Genomic DNA, 16,371 nt, shown 5'->3' with positions numbered 1-16,371 from the left:
TGCATTTTAACATTATTCCTTTACGTTATACGATTTTTCGTGTATATACGCTTATAGCGAAATTCGATGTGTTGTACATTCTTTCAATTTCGTAGATGTCATACTCAATCATTCCAGAATGAAGAATATAACGAGGATATAACGTTTCTACAAAGATTAAATATGTGGAGTCACGATAAATTGTCATATAATGTAAGCGAAACATGCGAATTTCGCTATTGTTAAGTAGAAATCTTAACATCTATGTAAGTAATAGCACTACAGCGTGGAGAATTTTAATAATTGATTCAGAACACGGAATTCTTTAAGATCAAACTGCTATATTAAACGAAATCGTGTTTTTTTACATCATATCTCTACGTTATACGATTTTTCGTGTGTATAAACTTGTCGTCGAAATAAGAAAAGTTGTAGACTCTTCCAATTTCTCTGATATCGTATTCTACCGTTGCAGAATGAAAAATATAAAAAGAATATAGTCTTTTTAGGAAGAATAATTAAGTGGATTAATGGTAAATTTCCGTAAAATATAAGCGAAACAAGCAAATTTCGCTACCGATAAGTAAAAATCGTAAAATCTTCGAGAGTACTTGCACCACAGTTTGGATAAGGTTACCAATCATTTCAGCGCATTGCATTACTTAACATCAAACAACTATTTTAGACGGAATCAAGGTTTTTAACATTATTTCTTTACGTTATACGATTTTTCGTGCGTATACGCTTATCGTCGAAATACAAAAATTTGTATACTTTTAAATTCCTTAGATATCGTACTCTATCGTTACAAAATGAAGAATATAACAAGAGCAAAACATTTATCTAAGATTAAATACGTGGATTAAAACTAAATTGTTGAACAATGTAAGCGAAACATGCGAATTTCGCTACCGATATTTAGAAAATGTAAATTCTACGAAAGTATTTGCACCACAGTTTGGAGAATATAACCAATCGATTGGGTACAACGCATTACTTAATATTGAACTGCTATGTTAAACGGAATCGTAGTTATTAACATTATTTCTTTACGTTAAACGATTTTACGTTCGTTTACGATTATCGTAGAAGTATGAAAAGTTGTGAACTTTTTCAATTTCTCAGATATCGTATATTATCGGCGCAAAATAAAAAATATAACAAAAATAAAACGTTTTCACGAAAATTAAATACGTGGATAAACGAAAAATTGTCGTATAATAGAAGCGTTGAATTTCGCTACCGATAATTAAAAATCGTAAAATCTTCGAAAGTACTTGCACCACAGTTTGGAGAATGTTACTTTTACGTATTTGTGGTCAATCAGAAATTATAAAAGATACATTAAAGAAGAGATACCCTTATAGGCACGAATACACGTGCATGTAGTGCGATATCAATTTTCAATTGTTTCTCCTTTATCTTTCCCATGAGAATAACCATTTACGGCTTGTAGTTGATAAGTAATTTAGAACTACATGTTGTAAAGAAATACGAAAAGACAAGGAAGGACAAAAAGTACGTGCAGGAATGCAGATGCATGCTTCTTCCACCCTTGGTAGCGTAGCGTGTCCAAAATCTATGCGTGCAGAGATAAAGCTGACTAAGGAAGTACATGCAGGAACAGCGTAACGCAATAGTTTATCACATTTGACGACAGTAAAATGCGCAAGAACGACTCGTGTAAGGAGGCGCGATCAAGCGAGGCGCGTGCACAGTACGCGCCCAAGCGACTAGACGATGCAGACGAGTCCGCAGCAGAAAACACTTCAGCGTTAGCACTTCACCGTCAGCACTTCATCGTCAAAATTTCATCGTCTGGAATTCATCAACCGCAGTCGTCTAGACAAAGTCATCGCAGTTAACCGTCTAGATCAGTTCATTGCAATCATTAACACTAGTTCGTTGCAATCAGTCATTAACTTCACTTCGTTGCGGTCAATCGCTATGCACAGTTCTTTACAATTAGCAGTTACGATACTTAAGACTAATATTCTTATAATCTTGTAAATTTTCATCACCGATTTTGCACTTAATAAATCAAATCGTAAAAGAGAAGAAAAGGCTGTCGAAAACATTACATCGCTTCGCCCTATTACCCCTCAGCTATCGTTTACAAGAAGGAACCATTTCAAGGGACAATAGCAGAGTCAGGACACAAAAGAAGTATAGACGCAAGGAAAGATATCCGAAGCCTCTCTCATCATTACATCGAATAAGTGAGTTAAAGTAAATCTTTCTTGGCGCTGTTTGACTGCCCTATTGTGAAGGAAAAAGAGAAAAAAAGAGCCTCCCTCCAGTGTAAGATTCCGAAAGGATTAACAGAAAAAAAGGTGCGTGATTAGGTTATTGGGAGGTTGCAGGCGCTTCGGTTACCCTATAGCCATTCAAGACCCAACTGTTGAAGTCATATTACCAATCGATTCAGCATTACTTAAGATCAAACAACTATTTTAAACGATATCATGTTTTTTAACTATATTTCTTTACGTTATATGATTTTTTGTGCGTATACGCTCATAGTCGAAATATGAAAACTTTTGAACTTTTCGATTCCTTAAATATTATATTCAATCGATGGAGAATAAAGAATATAACATGAATGTAATATTTTTACGAAGATAAAATCCGTCCTTTAATAAAAAATTGTATAATGTAAGCGAATCATGCGAATTTCGCTACAGATAAGTAAAAATCAAAAAATCATCGAAAGTACTTGCATCACAGTTTGGAAAGTGTTACAAATCGATTCAACACACTACATTACTTAAGATCTATTTACTATTTTAATTAGAATCGTGATTTTTAAGATTATTTCTTTACGTTATACGATTTTTCGTGCGTATACATTTATCGTAGAAATATGAAAAATTGCTAACTCTTTCAATTCCTTAAATATTATATTCTATCGACGTAGAATAAAGAATATAACAAGAACATAACGTTTTTAAGAAAAATAAATACAAGGATTAACGATAAATTGTAGTAGAATGTTAGCAAATCGTGCGAATTCCGACAGCGTCAGATAGGAATCATAAAATCATCGAAAGAAACATACCACAGCTCAGTAAATGTTACCAAACGATTCAGACCACGGCATCACATTAGATTACACTATTGTGTTAAACGGATTTGTGTGTTTTATCATTAATTCACTGGGTTAAACCAATTTTTGTGCAAATACGGATATCGTAGAAATACAAAAAGTGGAAATCTCTTCCGATTCCTTAGCTACCGAATTTTATCGATGCTGAATAAAGAATATAACAAGAATATAATAATTTTATGATGATTAATTACGATGGTTATATATAAATTGTATAATGTTAGCGAAACATGTGAATTTCGACAGTGGTATAAGAAAAATAGAATCTACGAAGATCTTGCAACATAGTTCAGAGAAATTTATCAAACGATTCAACACACTGCCTTATCTAAGATCAAACTACTGTATTAACGAAATCGTGAAAATCGTTTAACATTATTTCAATACATTATACGAATATGCATGCGTATACGGATATCGTAGAAATGGAAAAAGTTAAAATCTCTTTAGATTCTTTAAATGTGGAAATCTATCTACGCAGTATAAAGAATAAAACATGAATACAACGTTTTTTTGAAGATCAAATTAGAAGTATTAAAGATAAATTGTATAATAATAGCGAAACATGAGAATTTCGACAGCGTTAAGTAAGAATACTAAAATCTTCGTAAGAACTTGTTCCACAGTTCAAATAATGTTACCAAACGATTCAGCAAAATGCAATACATAAGTTCAAATCTTTTTATAAACGGAAACGTGGTTTTTAACATTATTTCATTTCATTATACAAATTTTCGTGCTTATACGTGGATATTGTCGTAATTAGAAAAGTTTAAATCTCATCCGATTCCGTATTTTACTTTATTAGATACCGTATTCTATTGACGCAAAATAAAAAATATAACAAGAATTAACGTTTTTATGAAGAGTAAATACCAGAATTAACTATAAATTGTAATTTAATATTAGTCAATCTTGCGAATTTCGACAGCGATAAATAAGAATCGTAAAATCTTCGAAAGAACTTGTACGACAGTTCAAAGAATGTTAGAATATGTTATGTATATGTAGCACACTGAATTATATTTGATCAACATACTGTTTTAAAAAGAATCGTGATTTTTAACATTATCTCATTATGTTATTCGAATTTTCGTGCGTATACGGATGTCGTCGGAATACAAAAGATAAAATATATTCCGATTCCTTAAATATCGGATTCTATCGACAGCATAAACAATATAACAAAAATGTATAGTTCAACGAAAATTATATTGGAGGATTGACAATAAATTATTGTATGATGTTAACGAAGAGTACGAATTTCGAAAGCGATGAGTATGAATCGCAAAATCCTTGAAGGAACTTGCACCACAGAGAGAATTTTACCAAACGATTCAGTACACTGCATTATATACGATCAAACTACCATATTTACGAAATTGTAGTTTTTAATAGTATTTCATAACGTTTTACGAACTTTCGTGCTTATTTCGACATCGTCGGGTCATAAAAAGTTGAAATCTCTTCCGTTATTAAAGAAATCGAATTCAAGCGGCGAAAAATAAAAAATATAACAATGAAAACGTATTTACGAAGATTAAATACGACTATTAATGAAATTTTATTGCACAAAATTAGACAAACATGCGAATATCGACTTCCTATAGATATAAATCGTAAGATCTTTGAAGGAACTTGGACCACAATTCGGGAAATATTGCCAAATGATTCAGCGTACAGTGTTACATAAGATCAAATTGCCGTTTCAAACATAATCGTGGTTTTTAATAATATTTCCTTACGTTACACATATTTCCGTGCTGATATCGTCGGATTATTGAAAGTAGAAATCTTCTCCAATTCAATAAAAATCGTATTCTTTCGATGCGAAGTAAAGAGTATAACAATATTAATACTTGTTTACCAAGACAAAATAAGATTATTAACGAAAAATTATTGTATAATGTCAGCTAGACAAGAAATATGAATTTCGACTTCCTATAGGTAAGAATCGTAACATCTTCGAAGGAACTTGCATCACAGTTCGGAGAATGTTACCAAATGATTCCGCACGCTACATTACAAGAACATATTACTGTTTTAAACGGAATCGTAGTTTTCCTTTTATTATACGAAATACCGTGCTTATGCCAACATCGTTGAGTTAAGAAAAATTTAAATATCTTGCGAACACTTAGAAGTCATATTCTAGCAACGCAGAATAATGAATATAACTGAAGATAACATGTTTACGAAGATTATATACGAGGAATAACGAAAAATGTTTGTATAATATCAGCGAAATATACGAATATCAACACCGATAGGTAAAAATGGTAAAATTTTGTAAGGTACTTACACCACAGTTCGATGAATATTTCCGAACTATTCAGTGTACTGCATTAAATAAAATCATGCTACAAGTTTAAACGAAATCTCGATTTATATTAGTATTTCGATACATTTTATGAATTTTCGTGCTTATTCCGATAATTTCGTATTACAAAAAGTTGAAATTTCTTATAATAGCTTACAAATCGGATACTATCGACGGAGAATAAATAATACAAAAAAAATATAAATTGTTTTTGAAGATATAATAAGAGAATTAACGAAACAGCGTATCATGTGAATTTCCTTACCTAAGTAAGAATCGTAAAATCTTTGAAGGAACTTGCGCGACACTTCGGAGAATTTTATTAAACGATTCAACACACTGCATTACGTAAGATCAAACTATTATGTGAAACTAATTTCGTTACTTTATACGAATTTTTGTGCAAATACCGATATCCCGATACCGAATACTGTTAGAATATGAAAATGTGATATCTTTTCCGATTCCTTAGAAATCGTTTTTCAATGACGCAGAAAATAAAATATATCAAGAACACAACGAATTAAGGAAGATTAAATATGAGGAATTACAAAAAATTGTATAATATCAGCGAAACAATCGAATTTCTACTTCTGGTAGGTAAGTCTGAATTGTAAAATTTTCGAAGAAAATTGCGCCACTGCTCGGAGAATGGTACCGATTGATTTAGCAGACTGCATTACATACGATCCGACAACCGTTTTAAATGGAATCGTGGTTTTTTATAGAATTTCGTTACGTTTGACGAATTTTCGTGCTTATATCGATATCATCGTATCATGAAAAGTTGAAATCTCTTCCAATTCCTTAGAAATCGTTTTCCAACATGCAGAAAATAATATAACAAGATTATAACGTGTTTATGATGATTTAATGCTATTTTTTAAGAAAAATTGTTACTATTACCAGCGTAAAATGAGAATTTCGACACACATCTATAAGAATTGAAAATCATCAAAGAAATTCAGCACATTACATTACATATGATCAAATTACTGTTTTAAACAAAATCGTGGTTTTTAATTGTATTTAGTCACGTTATACAAATTATCATACTAATACCGACATCGTTAGAATATGAAAAATTGAAATCTTGACTGATTAGTTAAAAGTAGGATTCTATCGATGCAAAATAAAGAATATAACAAGACAATAAAATGCTTGCGAAGATTAAACTCTAGGATTAACGAAATATTGTACAACATCAACAAAACATGCGAATGTCAACAATGATAGGTAAGAATCGTAAAATCTTCGAAGGAACTTGCGCAACTATGCGGAGAATGATACAAAATGATTCAGCACACTGCATTACACAAGATCAAACTACTGTTTTTGCGGAATCATTGATTTAATTGTATTTTGTAACATTATACGAATTTGCGTACGTATACCGATATCGTCGGATTATGAAAGGTTGAAATCTCTAAAGTTTTCAAAGAAATCGGATTCTATCGAAGTAGAATAAAGATTATAAGGTATTTATGAATATCAGATACAAGGATTAACAAGAAATTGTTATTCAATATGAGAGAAAACTGCGAATTTCGATAACGAAATGTAGGAATCGTAAAATCTTCGAGAGAACCTGCACCATAGTTCGGAGAATGTTACCAAACGATTCAGTATATTGCATATCATACAATCAAACTAACGTTTTAAAGGGAATCGTGGTTTTTAATTGTATTTCATTACGTCATACGAATTTTCGTGCGTATAACGATAACGTCGAAATATGAAAAGATGAAATCAATTCTGATTTCTCCGAAATCCAATCCTAACGACGCAGAATAAAGAATATAACAAGAATATAATGATTTTGAAAGATTACATATGGGAAGCAACGAAAAATAAGCATAAAATATCAGAAAAAACATACGATTGTCGACACAGATAAGTAATAATCGTTAAATCTTCGAAGTAACATGTACCTCTGTTCGGAAAATGTGAACAAATGAATTAGCATACAGAATTACATAAAGTCAAAGGCTTAATTTAAACGGAATCACGGTTCTTAAACATATTTATTAAATTTATGAAACTTTTCATTCGCTTCTGTATATCGAACGAATATTACTAGTTGAAATCTTTTCCGATTCCTCGAAAATTGGATTCTATGGGCGCAGTACAATAAAAATAATATGAATATAATATGTTTTCATGCATTAAATAAGAGGAGAAAGGAAAAATTGGCGTCAAATGTCTGAGAAACTTGAGATTTTCGACACAGAAATGTATATAATGTAAAATCTTCGAAGAAACACATATGCTACAGTTCGGAAAATGTTACCAAATGATTCAGCATACCGCATTACATATTAGTTCATTACGTTGTACGATGTTCCGTATGTATACGAATATCGTCGGAATAAAAAAAGTAGAAATCTCATCCGCTTGTTCCGAAATCAGATTCTATCACCGCAGAGTAAAGAAAATAATACGAATATATCTTGTTTGCATAGATTAAGTACGAAGAGAAGCAAAATATTTCCTTAAAATGTCAGAGAAACTTGTTATTTTTACAGATAAGTAAAAAGCGTAAAATCTTCGAAGGAAATTGTGCCAAGGTTCGGAAAATGTAACCAAACGATTTAGGTTATTGCATTACATTAGAACAATGTCCTGTTTTAAACGGAATTGTAATTTTGATTACTTTTCTTTTCGTCATTATACGAATTTCATATATATACGAATTTTCGTGCATATATGGATATCCATGTAATATAAAAATTGGAATCACTTCCGATTACTCCGAAATTTAATTCTATCCAGGCAGAAAAAATGGCAGGAATATAACGTATTTTCATGAATTAAATACAAGGAGATAAGAAGAATTGTCGTAAGATACCAATGAAACTTGTTAATTTCATCACAGGTATATTTGAAACGTAAAATCTTCGAAGGAATTTATGCTACAGTTTAAAAAGTTAAGAAACAATTCAACATTACATAAGAACAATGTCCCGTTTTAAATGGAATTGTGGGTTTAATATTTCTTTACGTTATACACCTTTAATGTTTATACGGATATCACCAGAATACAAATTGTTTCATCCGATGCCTTTGATATTGGATTCTATCGACACAGAATAGATAAAATAACAATAATATATCATGTTTGCGTAGATTAAATAAGTTTAGAAACAATTAATTTGTGTAAAATGTCAAAGAAACTTGTGATTTTCGACTCTGATAGGTAAGAAACGTAAAATCTTCGAAGGAACTTGTTAGAAAAATGTGACCGAACGATTCAGCATATGTAAGTACATAAGAGCAAATTCCCGTTTTAAATGAAATCGCTCTTTTCAATAAAATTTCCTTAAGGTATACAACTTTTCATTTGTATATGTAAATCGTCCGTATATGAAAAATCGAAATCTCTTCAGATTCCTCCGATATCAATTTCTATCGATAAAGACTAATGAAAATAACAAAAATATAACCTGTTTACGTAGATTAAATACGAAAAGAAGCGACTAATTGGCGAAAATATCAGAAAAGCTTCTGATTTTGGCCACAGGTAAGTAAGAAACGAAAAATCTTTAAAGAAACTCTTTCCACAATTCGGAGAATGCGACCAAACGATTCAGAATACCACATTACATAAGAACGTAGTCCCGTTTTAAACAGAATCGTGGTTTCTAAAAATATTTCATTATGTTATACGACTTCTCGAGAGTATACTGATAACGTCGAAATATTAAAAATTTGAATCTCTTCCGATTCCCCTGAAATCAGATTCTATCGACCCAGAATAAAACAAATAACATGAATATAACATATTGGATTAGATTAAATACAGGAAGCAACGAAAAATTAGCGTATAACACCATAGAAATTTGCGATTGTCGATACAGATAGGTATATATCATAAGATTATTGAAGGAACTTGTTCTACATTTCGGAAAATGTTACCGAAAGATTCAGTATCGTATGCGCATGAAAAGTCGTTTAACGTTCAAATTAAAAACCTCAACTTCTCGTTTAAATGGGACATTGTTCTTATGAAATGGGATATGCTGGATCGTATGGTAGCATTTTCCGAATTTTAGCACAAATTCCTTTGATCATTTTACGTTTCTTACCTATTTGTGCTGGATGCAGAAGGTTTTCTAATAATTTACACGAATTTTTCGTTCCTCCTTGTACTTAATTTACTCAAACACGTCATATTCTTGTTATTTTCTTTATTCTGTTAAGATAGATACTGATTTCGAATGAAACGGAAGGGATTCCACCTTCTCATATTCAGACGATACCTGTTTACACACGAAAACTTTTATATTGTAACGAAATATTATTAGAAACCGCAATTATGTTTAAACATTATTCTTATGCAATGCTGGTATGCTGATTCGTTTTAAAACATTCCTCAAATTGACATAAATTCCTTCAGAGATTTTATATTTCTTACATTTCTGTGCCGAAAATTACAAGTTTCTCTGATATTTTACTCCAATTTTTCGTTTCTTTTCATATTTAATTCACGCAAACACGTTATATTCTTGTTAATTTTTTTATTTTAAATTGATAGTATTCGAACATAGAGGAATCGAAAGAGACTTCAACATTTCATATTCCTACAATATACGCGAACATACAAAATATAGTATATCGTAACGAATTACTATTATAAACCACGATTTCATTTAAAATGGTACATTGTTCTTATGTAAGGCAGTATATTGAACCGTTTGGGTACATTTTACGAATTGTGGTGCAAATTCCTTCGAAGATTTTATGTTTCTAAATAATCACAAGTTTCTTAGATATTTTACACAAATTTTTTGTCTCGCCTCGTATTTAATCTAAACAAATGCATTATATTCATATTATTTTCTTTATTCTGAGTCGATAGAATCAAATTTCGGAGGAGTCGGAAAAGATTTCAAATTTCATATTTCAACGATATCGATATTCACGCGAAAATTCGTATAACATAATGAAATACTATTAAAGACATCGATTCCGTTTAAAACGGTAGTTTGAACTTATATAATGCAGTGTGTAGAATCGTTTAGTAACGTTCTCAGAACTGTGGCTCAATTACCTTCGAAAATTTTACGATTGATACCAGTCATTATTGAGAATCGCAATATTCTTTGATATTTCATGCCCATTTTTCGTTATTCCTCGTATTTAATCATAGTAGACACGTTATATTTTTGTTACATTCTTTCTTCTTCGTCGATAGAATTTGATTTCGAAGGGATCGAAAGAGATTTCAACTTTTCATATTCCGACGAAATGCGTAAACGTACGAAAAGACGAATATCGTAACGAGATATTATTAGAAACAACGATTCCATTTAAAATGGGACATTGTTCTTATGTAATGCAGTATACTGAATCGTTAATATATTCCTAATTGTGGCGCTAGTTTCTTCGAAGATTTTTCATTTCTTACAAATCTGTGTTGAAAATCACAAATTTCTCTGAAATTCTACGCCAAATTTTTGCTTCTCCTATTATTCAATCTACATAAACACGTTATATTCTTGTCACTTTCCTTATTCTGCGTTCATAGAAATCGATTTAATAGTAATCGGATGAGATTTCAACTTTTCATATTCCGATATTCCGATTTCATATACCGGTATTCGTATAAGCACGAAATATCGTATATCGTAACGAAATATTATTAAAAACCATGATTCCGTTAAAAAACGGGACATTGTTCTTAGGTAATGCAGTACGCTGATTCGTATGGTAAAATCTTTCGAACTATGGCACAACTTCTTTCGAAAATTTTACATTTCTTACCAATTTGAGTCAAAAATCACAAGTTTCTCTGATATTTAATTTACCGATACTCCTCGTGTTTAATATTCGTAAACATATTATATTCTTGTTGTTTTCTTTATTTTGCGTCGACAGAATTCGATTTCGGAAGAATAGAATCAGATTTCAACTATTCATATTTCAGCGATATCCGTATAAGCACGAAAAGTCATATATCGTACTGTAATATTAGAAATCACGATTCCGTTTAAAATGGAACATTGATCTTGTAATGTGGTATTCTTAATCGTCTGATAAAATTTTCCGAACTGTTGCGCAAGTTTATTCAAAGATTTTAGGTTTCTTATCTATCTGTGTCGAAGATTACAAGGTTCTCGGATATTTCACCATAATTTTTCTATTCTCCACTTATTTAATTTAAATAACGCAAACACGTTATATTTTTGTTATCTTTCTTATTCTGAGTCAATAGAATTCAATTTCGAAGAAATCTGAAAAAATTTCAACCTTAATATTCCGACGGTATTCGTGTAAGTATGAAAATTTTACATCGTTACGAAATATAATTAGAAACGATGGTTCTGTTTAAAACGGAGCAATGTTCTTATGTAATGCAGTATGCTGTATCGTTTGGTAAATTTTCTGATCGGCGTCACAAGTTTCTTCGAAGAATTTATGTTTCTCACCTGTCTGTTTCGAATATACGAAATCTTTATGATATTTTATGTCAATTTTTCATTTGTTCTAGTATTTAATTTAAGCAAAAACATTATATTCTTCTTTTTTTAATTATTCGACGTCGATAGAATCCAATTCTCAAGGATTCGGAAGAGATTTCAGCATTTCTTATTCTGTTGACAGCCGTATACGTAAGTAAAGTCGTATAATGTACCGAAATATTATTAAAAACTATAAATTTTTTAAAAACAGGATTTTATTCCTATGTAATTCAATTTGGTGAATTTTTTGGTAACATCTTCCGAGCTATGGCACAAGTTCGAAGATTTAAGACTCTTACTTTTCTGTGTTGAAAATCGTATGACTCCCTGAGATTTTACACCAATTTCTTTTTCTCTTCATTCTTTAATCTACGAGAAATCATTATATTCATGTTATTTGCTTTATTCTACGTCGATAGGATCCAATTTCGTAGGAATCGTAACCTTTCTTATTTCGACAATATCACCATACGCACAAAAATTCGTATAACGTAAAGTAATTTTATAGTCTATGATTCCTCTTAAAACAGGACTTTGTTCTTATGTAATGCAGTATGCTGATACGTTTGGTAACACTTTCCGAATCGTGGAACAAGTTCCTTCGCATATTATTCAAATCTTATCTAACAGTGACAAGATACGCTAGTTTGTCTGATATTTACGCCAATTTTTCTTTGGTCCTCGTATTTAATCTACGCAAGCCCATAATATTTATATTATTTCTTTAATCTGCGTCGGTAAAATCTGTATTCGGAGGAATCCAAAGAGATTTCAATTCTCCATATTTCGAAGATATTTGTATACGCACGAAAAATCGTTTGATGTAAAGAAATATTATTAAAACCCACGATTCCGTTTAAAGCGGTATTGAGGTCTTATATAACGCAATATGCATAATCATATGGTAACATTTTCCGTACAAAGTATGTTCGAAGATTTTACGATTCCTACCTACCTGTGTCGTGAAACGTAAATTTTTGATATTTTACATTACTTTTTCGTTGCTCCTCGTCTTTAATCCACGCAAACACATTATATGTTCTTATTATTTTCTTTATTCTGCGTTGATAGAATCCGCTTTCGCAGGAATCCTAAGATATTTCATTTTTTCATATTCCGACGATCAAGATTGTATTGAATGTGAATCAAGTCTAATTTTATACGGATTCGTGATTTATGAAATGATTTCGTTAAAATTTATGCTCCATCACTCGTATATACCTATTGTCCAAACGAGAAAAATGGAAATTTTGTCTGATTTCATTGAAAATGGAAATTATCGACACAGAATTAAGAGAGTAACAAGAAAATAAAGTGCATGCGAGGATGCCATACATATGGCATCGGGAAATTTGCGTATAATATTAGGGAAATATGAGTTCCTCGACACAGATAGATAAAACATGATATAACCCAAGTGGAAGCTATGCCACAGATACGAAAATTTTACTAACCTTTTAATTAGACGGTATTACATAAGAATTAAGTCTCGATTTAACAGTAATCAAGGTTCTTTAAAATATTTCTTTTCGTCTTATTCCTCTTCGCCCGTATACGATAATTGACAGAAGATGAAAAATTGAAATCACATCCATTTTGTTTGGAAAGGGATTCTTTCAACGTAGAATAAAGAGATTAACAAGAAATTAAAGTGCATGAGAGAATACAATAGGAACAGCATCATAGAATTAGTGCGTAAAATGAGAGAAACGTGCGATTGTCGACACAGATATGTAAAAAACAATGTAAGAGATGTGCCACAGTTCAGTAATTGTTACCAAACGATTTAGCAGTCTACATTTGATAAGAATCAAGTCTCATTCTAAACAGATAGGATGTTTCGAAATTATTTAATTTCTTCTAATTTCTCTACATCCGTATATGAATGTTATCAGAACATTATTATCTTGTCCGATTTCTTTGAAAAAGTATTATATAGGTGTAGAATGAAGAAATTAACAAGAAAATAAAGTATATATGATTATAAAATAGGAACAGTAATAAAAAATTACCATGTAACATCAGAGAAACTATCGAATGTCGACATAGATAGACAAGAAACGATATAACTCAAAAAGAAGCTGTGCCATAGAAGCAAAAATGTTACTAAACGTTCCATTAGACTACATTACATAAGAATCAAATATAGTTTTAAAAGGAATCAAGGTTTTTTAAATTATTTCATTTCGTTTTACGCCTTTACGACCATATATGGCAATCATTGCAACGTGAAATGTTGTAATCTCGTTTGATTCCTTTGAAAACGAATTCTATCGATGTAGAATAAGGATAGTAACAAGAAAATAAAAGTGTGTCGAAGAATTCAATAAGAACAGCAACGAAGAATTAGAATGTAACATCAGAAAAAAATGCGATTTTCGACACAGAATGATAAGAAACCAAATAACTTGAAAAGAAGAAGTGCCACAGTGCATAAAATGTTTCAAAACGTTTCAGAAGACTGCGTTAAATATGAATCAAGTCTAATTTTATACGGATTTGTGATTTTTTAAATCTACTCATTAATCTGCCCATATACGCCAATTGTCGAGATTATCAAAGTGAAAATCCTGTCCGATTTCGTTGAAAAAGTATCCTATCGATGCAGAATAAAGATGGTAACAGTGAAATAAAACGAATCCAAGGATATAATAGGAACAGCATCAGGGAATTTCCATGTAATATTCTCGACACAGAATCACTCATTTATCTAATATAAATATATAATGTTTATTAACATTATATATATAAAGTTATTAATATTATAGAAGTTTTGCCATAGTTTAGAAAATGTTACCAAATGTTTCGCAGACTGTGTTACATAAGATTCAAGCCTTGTTTTAATCGGATGCACGGTTTCTGATGTCACGTCGCCATGCGACTCATCCCAGGACAGTCTATAACTCTACGTTTAGCCATAAGATTACGCAATGTCTTATGTTTCTGTCATAGACACTATACTTCGTACTTTAATTCAAATGATATATATATCTAAGAGGTCTAAAAAAATACAAGATACAAGATACAAGATACAAGATATCTTTTCTTCAAATTTATTTTTATTTTTCTACATAGTCTCCTTGTAAATCTACATACTTCTTCCAGCGATGCTCCCATCTCTTTAACCCGTCCAAATATCATTCGGCATTTTTATCTGCAAAATAATTGTTTACAAAAGTGATGGCCTCATTTGACGAAAATCTCTGCCCTCCGAATCCAACTTCTAGCTTAGGGAATAAAAAATCGCTTAAGGCTAGATCTAGTGAGTAAGAAAGGTCAAGCAGTTCAAACCGTAATTCGTGGATTTTCGTCATGACAAACACTGAGGTGTGAGACAGCACTTTGTCTTGGTGAAACAAATTTTTTTTCTGCAAATGTAACTTTACTATCTGTATTATCTTAATTATCTTAATTGCTCGACTTAATTATCTTAATTACTTGAGTTTGTCAAGTAATGATACGTAGTATGCTCCTGTAATGATTTTACCTTTTTGAAAATAGTCGATTAAAATAACTCCATGGCTATCCCAAAAACAGTCGGCCCCAGCCGAAAAAAACAGTTTTTGCTTTCTTTGGAACTGATTCCCACTTCGCAATTCATTGTTTTGATCGTATTTTTGTTTCTGGGGTATAATGGTGTATTCAAGTTTTATCTAAAGTAATTAATCGGCTCCAAAACTCTGATTTATAGCGCCTAACCTGCGCAAACAGAACGTTGGAAATTTAAACACGTTTTTGGTCTAACGTGAGCAAACGCAGCACTCAACGCACGAACAGCTTTCTCATGCCTAAATCTTGATTCAATATGTGACAAACATGTTCTTTGGGCATATTTATAGGCTCTGCTATTTCTTTCTATTCAATTCGACGGTTGTCTAGCACCATTTGGTGAATTTAAGCGATGTTATCGTTAGTGGTTGCAGTTTTTGGAAGTTCCGAACGTTCATCGTCTCCCAAGCAGGTACGGCCACGTTTAAATTCAGACGCCCAAAATGTCGCAATGTTAAATGATGGTGCGGAGTGCCCATACACAGTGTCCAACTCGTTTTTGGTTTGCGTAGGCGTATTGCCTTTCAAAAACAAATATTTAATAACAGCTCGACACTCGATTTTTTCCATTTTCATAAAAATATACTCATCGACTTACTCGAAGAATTGTTAAACAACAACGACGCATCCAAAATGGTTAAAATTTTCGTGAGAACCTTTCAAAAATGCGCACATTCTCTATCATTTGTTGACGAGTGTTATCATCTTCATATTAAGGTCAGAAACTTTTCAGACCATCCTCGTTTATATAACCTTATGTTCGATATTATGAAAGATTTCTTTCTAAATACGCTATTTAGTAATTACAGTGTTGGGGCAATGTCCCTAAAATTACATATTATATGTCACATTTGTTATGTTAGCTTATCAAATATTCTAATATCCTCATCTAGTTTATTTACTCAGTATTTTAATTAGTGTGTAACCACCTACCGTCGGTGAATACTTACTGTCGG

This window comes from Vespa velutina, chromosome 6, assembly GCF_912470025.1.
Source record: "Vespa velutina chromosome 6, iVesVel2.1, whole genome shotgun sequence".
Taxonomy (NCBI): domain Eukaryota; kingdom Metazoa; phylum Arthropoda; class Insecta; order Hymenoptera; family Vespidae; genus Vespa; species Vespa velutina.
The sequence above is the reverse complement of the archived record's forward strand: the minus strand, read 5'-3'. Positions refer to the sequence as shown.